Source organism: Cricetulus griseus, assembly GCF_003668045.3.
Source record: "Cricetulus griseus strain 17A/GY chromosome 1 unlocalized genomic scaffold, alternate assembly CriGri-PICRH-1.0 chr1_1, whole genome shotgun sequence".
Taxonomy (NCBI): domain Eukaryota; kingdom Metazoa; phylum Chordata; class Mammalia; order Rodentia; family Cricetidae; genus Cricetulus; species Cricetulus griseus.
In genome coordinates this window covers 139164056-139171876 of record NW_023276807.1, presented here as the reverse complement: position 1 = coordinate 139171876, position 7821 = coordinate 139164056, and the positions used below count along the sequence as shown (strand labels likewise).

The 7821-nt window shown below is 37.9% G+C and overlaps 1 long non-coding RNA gene across 1 annotated transcript in view; it reads right to left on the bottom strand.

Annotated features, from left to right (window-relative positions):
- Nucleotides 1-6077: 6077 nt before the first annotated feature.
- The window catches only part of LOC103158615, a 49214-nt gene continuing 47470 nt past the window's right edge, over nt 6078-7821 (bottom strand). Inside the window, exon 4 of the long non-coding RNA XR_004772335.1 lies at nt 6078-6650. This is a non-coding gene — a long non-coding RNA (uncharacterized LOC103158615). The remainder of the gene's footprint in view (nt 6651-7821) is intronic.

Sequence of the window (7821 nt, the reverse complement as noted above, 5' to 3'; positions counted from 1 at the left end):
AGCCTTGTGAGCTAGACATCTGTGTAAATGCTTTTTTGGACCTCAGAGTTGAAGTTTTGTCTTCATCACAGGTTGGCAATGATAATAAATTATTATCAGGTACTTATAACAGGTCTGTACTACTATTTAGGGAACATCAGTTACTATGTGGCTAAAACTATCCTAAGCACTTTATAAAAGTCTGTTTAATTCATACTAAAGCTGCCAAGATGATAGATGTTGTCATTCTCCCCTTTATGCTTCTTATCTTCACTTGAAAAAAAACTAAAACTGTTCCTTTGAGGTGCATTATTTTTCCTTGTGTATGCAGGTACACATGCCTGTGTGTCTGTGGAAGCCACCAGGGGATACCCTCCTCGTCAGAATGCTTCTTCATGAGGGTAGAAATGTACTCTTGTGAGCTATTGACTTCCTAGTGCTTAGAAGAGAGCCTGGTATTTCATAGGTACTTGATGAATAATTATGCATTGTGGTGAGTCACACACTACATGTAGAGTAATAAGCAAATAATGGTCACAGTCCTAAACTCAGAGGGTTTATAGTTCTTACAGAGAAGAAATCATTTAGTTGTTAAACAATTAATTACACAAACTTACATTGTAATCATAAAAGTGGAGATGTCCTTAATAGCCTGAACTAGCTGAAGGTCTTGGTGGATTGGGAGACAAATTATCAAATAATAACACCAAGTCAAGAACCAGAATTTTTCACATCACATTTTCAAACAGTGAAAATACATAATAAATTTCATGCAAATGAGTATCTATAGTTATAGGTCCTTTAAATAGGATTATAAAGACTTAGAGAAAGCTGACGAAGCAGGACAGCGAGCCAGGTTGAAAGTAGCCTATTAAGTAGATAATCCGTGTGGCTATGTTCTTTCTGTCAGTCAAGGTTACTGCAGGTCCCAGGAAAAGAAACTCAGACATAGGTAGACTGGGTCAAGCTAAACACTATAGAGGGGAAATAAAACATCATAGTATTCTTACCCCTTTAAATTTGAGCCAGTTGGGGAAAAGTACTATTATATGTTTCATATCTCCAGACAAAATTTCTGCTTACCTTCAATTTCAGCAAAGAATACACTCCTCCTCAAAAGTTTCTGGTTCATTGCCCTTCCTTCTCGAATGCTTGTGCTCCTCGAATGTGGTTCCTCGGGTCTGTATCACAATGTCTCAATGGTCTCCCTCCCCAGCATAGTCTCTGAAGACAGACTTATGTGCACTCTCAGACCCCAGAACAGCTTCCCTGTCCATCCCAGGCTCTTAGAAGTGGCTGCTCCTGCCGGCTCCTTCAGCTCATCACAGTCAACTTTAAAAAGCGTCATCTGAAAGAAAAGTACGAGAATGTGAACATCACGCTGCATGAGGGCCTTCATCGTATTTGTCTTGGTTACATCTTCCATGTGTGAAGCAGGACTGGAAAAAGACTGCTCTAAATGAATCCCAGAGGTGCATATTTTAAGCCAGAAAAAAATGTATATTCAGCTTCTAAAAGGAAATCAGGCACATTTGTAAAAACACAAGTAATTACTGTAGCATAAAGTTTTCTCTTCTATTTGTCTGTTAAATGTTATAGTAGCAACCTGCCCATCATTTGAGGCCTTACACAAATATCCACATTACTGTGTCTCAATTTAATACTTGTAGTATTATAACCCAGGGAAAATTGGCAATGATATTTTAATAAAATCCATTAGGCTGTATTTTTTTTATTACTTTCAAACATTTTAAGAGACATCACTTTGGAAATGGTCTTTTTATTTATCAGTTGCATGCAACTGATTATTAATGAGCTCAGGTTCAAGCTAAGGATAATGATGCTGTTATTTTCATCTGCACACAAATCCGAAAATCCAGTACTGAGCCACGAACATCCATCCCCCCCTGCCAATGCAATGGAACTTACTTTTCTGAGGAACAATTAATAAAACAAGCCATTTGTGCTGCTTAAGGAGAAGAAAAACAACATCAAATTTATTACTTAAGAAACGTTGCATCTGGATTTTGACAATGCCAAGATTTGCTGTATTTCTGAGTCTGTCTTGGATACACCATTGACAGGCACTGCTGGGAGACAGGCATTTCATTTTAACAAGCACAGGTAAGAACCCAGTAGTAATTTCAGTTATATTTGTATTTATGCTGACATGTGTTTTATTTATAAATATCCCTGCTTTTGTGTTGGTTCCTATGACATAGGGTTCTTAGAAACAGCTAATGGTTGAATCTTGATTGTCCCTGCATTTTTTATTCAGATTTGTGAATTAACATGCAAGTTTAGTTAAAATAGCAATAAAGGTCTTACAGCATATTATAGCCTAGTAAACACCACTGGGTTTTTGTGAATTTAAAATTTGTTTTTAGAAGTCAAATGCAATGATCATGACATTGTGTGTTTTCCCTAAAGAAAGTAGTAAATATTAATTTCTCTTTCAATAATTTTCAATAATTTCAATAATTAAATTCTCTTTACAATAATTGAAGATTGGGCATCAATCACATGATCAATTACAATTACATGCAAATCAATTACAATTCACATGAATGGTAAAAAAGGACTAACTGTGAAAATACAAATTCCAATTTTCTGGAAACTTCCAAGTATTCAATGGTTTTATAAGTGTTTTTATGACAACCTGTCCTCTCTTCAGAGATAAAGATATGGTCTGTGAGGAGGAAGGGACTCACCAGGGCACCACTTTCTCTTCAAGGAGTGCCAGAATTTCACCATGCCATCTTCTTTTTTTTCCCACTCCCATTTTCCAGTGTGTGTGTGTGTGTGTGTGTGTGTGGTGTCTATGTGTATGTATGTCATGAGTGCCTGTGGATATATGTGTGTGTATGTATATGTGTGTGCTCTCTGGGCACTTATATGGTTTCTGGATTCCTGAACTCAGGTCCTTATATTTGCCAGGCATTGTCTTCAACTGCTGAGCCTTCTCTCAGCCTTGCCATGTCTTTAACTCTCCACAATAAACATGTGTGTTTTAATAAGGCCTTAAATGACTCTTATCAGCTACTAACACATTTTATTTTTTATATTTAAAAACTGCTACTCATCATTTTATTATCTTTTTATTATGATTCCATGTGTTTAAATGTTAGTAATTTTAGTCTGTTAGAAAGTTAAATGCTATTAAACAAAGCTTTATGAAATGCTCCTCTCAACATATCCTTTTATTTTTAATTAATTTATTTGTATTTTATGTACATTAAAATGTACATCTATGTACTGTGTAAAGGTGTTCCATACCCTGGAACAGGAATTACAGACAGTTGTGAGCTGCCATGTAGGTACTGGGAATCGAACCCAGATCCTCTTGGAAGAGCAGCCAGTGCTCTCAACTACTGAGACATGTCTCTGGCCCCCTTTCAATTTATGCCTAATTACTGGCTTTTTACATTTTGGCATTTCTCTTTATATGTCCACTACACTACCTGTTCTAATATCACTAATGTGTGAGATCACTTCCCACTCAACAGTGTCATTGTTACATTAGCCATTGAACAAAAGAAGATACGTGTAGAGCATCAGAACTTAAATGTGTTCAAAACACCCAATATTTATCTACTGCCACTCGTATCCATTAGTGAATGCTCCCTTTCCTCTCTGGGAACATTTATAGACAGGGATCCCAAAATAATTCCATTAAGGAAAAGGAAAAAAAATCACACAAGACTGGAGAGAAGGCTCCATGTTTAAGAGCACTTGTTGCTCTTCAGAGGACCCAGGTTGGATTGCCAGCACCCACAGGGTGGCTCACAACCATCCATAACTCCATTTCCAGGGCATCTGATGCTTTCCTCTGACCTCTGGAGGCACCAAGCACACATGTGATACACAGACATACATGTAGGCAGAACATCACACATGAAGTAAGTAAATGCTATTAAAAAGAAGGCTATACTGTCTCTATGCCATGGCCATACTCAAAGTTAAAAGTTAAAAATAATCTATAAATTAATGAGCCTTTGGAAATGACTTTTTCCTTATATAAAAAAGGAAAAGAAACAAAAACCCAAAGAGCCTTAAATCAATTGACAACAACAAAATCAATTCTTACGATCTTTATTTTTCTTGGAAGTATTTTTTTAAGTTGTGAAGTTGGTGTACTAAGATCAAAAATCCAAGTGACATAATTATTTCTTAGAAGAACCAATGCATGAATTTAAAGTAAGAATCAAAGTTAAACTGGCTAACAATTAAAATGGAAAAACTGAAAATAAATGTCCAAGAACTACCCCCCAAAAGTTACTGCAGCCTCACATACATACTTTCTAATTGTTAGCTTATTCTACAAATGTCTATTTAATACTTCCCAATTCCTAAACAGAAACTTTCCTTTGCTACCTACTGTACTCTTTTTCCAGTCAACAGGTTAAACGGGTGGTCTATGTAGTACCAGGACTCTTTATTTCCCTTGAATGACAGTATGCGACGAACAGGCCATGATAGCTTAACTTAGGCTGTGACCCTAACCTGGCTTTCTCAACAGGTCCTTCTTCACCCTTCTTCACACCCACTCAGAGGAGAAATGCATTGTACCTGCTCATCAGTGGATAACCTCAGCTACAATTCTGAGTGATTATAATTGGGGAATTCTATACTTTGGGGATAAAACTATTATTGTTATTCCTGACAATTTCCAAACATCCAAGTGTGAATTAGCTTGAGCTTTGGCAATGTCTGTGAAGTTGATAAGAAAGTAACTGATAAAATACAACATTTATTCTTGATAAAATGGTAAACTTGTAAGGAAAGAAACTAAATGCAATAGGAAAATGTATTTGAAATTAATGGACAATAATAGGAAAAATTCTAGATACTGAAAGAGTTCCAAATATAGTACTTATTATTTAATATTGCTTTATCCAATATAACAAAACAAGAAGAGGATTAAAGATTAAAATTCTCAGATTCTTTCTTTTTTTTTTTTCAGTTTTGAGACAGGGTCTCACTATGTAGTCCTGGCTAGCCCAGAACTTACTATGTCACTCTGTAAACCAGGCTGGACTGAAACTCACAGAGATCTGCCTGCCTCTATCCCCTGAATTCTGGTGTCAAAAGTATGTGCCACTCTGCCTCTATGTGAGATTAAATTCTGAAGATATTTATCTATGGATAATATGATTATGGGTCCTAAATTCTCTAATGAATTAATTTAAAAACCACAAAAAGTCATCAGGTTAGTAAGATGATAGATCATAAAATAAAATCAAATTTAAATTGTTAACTTTTGTTTAGACCCATTAGATAATGTGATGGCAGATCTTCTAAAATGCAAATTGTAAACCCAGCAGTGGTGGTGCATGCTTTTAAGACCAGCACTGGGGAGGCAGAGGCAGGCGGATCTCTGTGAGTTCGAGGCCAGCCTAGTCTACAGAGCAAGTTCCAGGACAGGCTCCAAAGCTACAGAGAAACCCTGTCCTGAAAAAAAACAAACAAATAAAACAAAAATGCAAATTATATTATATAAAGTATATGAATGAAAATTACGGAAAATACAAAGCAGGTTTTTATGAAGAAGTTATCTCTTGTCAGGTGACAACAAACTGATTATTTTAAAATGTAGATTCTTCTAAAATCAACTTACAAATTTAATAAACTCTTTTTGGAAAGCACTCCTAGTTTTCTCAGGATCATCTTACCCTAAGGACTTCAGTGAACAGTAAGCACATGTCTTTTACACTCACAGAACAGTCACGACCATCCAAGGGCAGCCTCTAAAGGGGAGATGATACCGATGCTTATTATACTGGACTCACATGTAGTATTTGTGCAATAAAAGAAACAACAAAAATTAAAAGAAAAAGTTGGTTACTTATCATGGGTTTGACACTAGGTAAGGTATAAAGCAGTGGTTCTCAAACTGTGAGTCTCCACCCCTTTGGGATTGAATGACATTTTCACAGGGGTCACCTAAGACCATCCTGCATATCCAAATATTTACATTATGATGCGTAACAGTAGCAAGATTGCAGTTATGAAGTACAAGGAAAATAATTTTATGGTTAGGGTCTCCACAACATGAGGAACTGTATTAAAGGGTTGAAGAAGGTTGAGAACCACTGTTATAAAGACATTAAAAAAAAAAAAAAGGAGCTCACAGAAGTTTGTTCACAAGTCTTGTGGGAGAGGGCTCACATAAAAGGACCACTGTTACATAATGACTCTGCACTGATGGTAAGTTCTCCAGACCATGATGCATAGGAGACAGCAATATCTGGTATCTTACACCCAACTACATTGTGTACTTGAACAACTGCAACAAAACAAAGCCAGACCCAATCAGCCGCAGAGGAAAAGTATTCAAAATTTGTGTCTCTATTGAGCACGTTGATATTTTGGTTATTATGTCCTAGACAATGCAGTGTGCCACCGTTTGCATTAGAGTAGGCATTGCAAATTATGCTCAGGCGATTTCAGGTACCAGGGAAGAAGTGATTCAGTTAGACTGGGCAGCTGACACAGCAGAACACCCATCTCATGGCTCTGGGGGCTGCGACCAAAATCCAAGGGGCATGCAGTGCCGGCTTCTTCTGTAGCTGCTATCTTTGACTGGCAGGAAGCCATCTTGTGACTCTTTCTTCACATGGTCATTCCTCTCATGTGCCTCTCTCCCATTTCTGCGCGTTGTTTACTTCATCCTACAAGTAGACACCTATTAGATTGGATTGGGCAGATCTGTTCTCCTAACTAAAGGTTTTGTCCCCAAATTCAGGGGGACTAGGGGCTAGTGCTTCTGTATAAGAAATTTAAAAGTATAAAACTCTGTTTATGAAACTAGCCGTTAAAGATGTGCAAGCCAAGGATAATTGGTTCATGCTTGTGTGATCCCAGCACTCAGGAGGCCGAGGCAAGGAAGATTACCACAAATTCAAGGCCAGCCTGGGCTTCATAGTGAGTTCCAGTCCAGCCTGGGCTACAGAGTGAGACACCGATTCAAAACTATACACACATACACAACACAAACAAGGCAGAGTGTAGGGGAGGGAGAAACAATGACTTTTGCTTCACTAGTTACCTTTTTAATTTTGGTTTTGCTTCATGCTATTTCCTCTGCCACAGAAATTCATTTCTTCTGTTGTGTATAGCAAATTCCCAAAGTTACAGATCTCATAATTTGGGGAGGTTCTTTTTTTGATTTTCCCAACCTAGGCAGTACTGGCCTATGTACACATGATACTCTCAGAATTGGTTTTTCTTTTGAAAGACTTAAAAATTAGCAAAGAAATATAGCCTAGAAACTGACCAAGGCCACTACTATGACTTAGTGCCTGGAATTTACCAGCCACCAGCAATTACTCCCTTACAAGGCCATAAGATAACTGGGTACCAAGAATTCCCAGATGGCCACCCTCTCCGAGGGGCTCATGAAGGAAACAGATGGCCCCACTGGCCAATATGTCAATAATTAACAATTAAGGGTCCCTATGAAACAAAGAGATAGCTACCATTATGAAACAAAGAGATAGCTATCATTAGTTAGCACATCCTGAGGTCTGCATGTTTTACAACTGGTGGGTCAGGAGGCTATCTGATTCCAAGGCCTCCCCTCAAGACAAAGGGCTTCCTAGGAACCCATGACTCTGGTCATGTATTCAACGGATGGAGAGTGGAGGCCCCTCCCTAAGCTTATGGTTTTTGCCTTTAAAAACACCTGTGCCTAGAGGACGATGGGGCTGCTCTCTAGCCTGCATGCTGAGAGAGCCCGTTTGTACAAATGTCCACCTTTCATTAAAGCCTCTTGCTGTTTGCATCAAGTTTCTGCATCCTCATGGTGAATGGGGTGGCTGCAGTCCTGGGAAAAGATTCTGG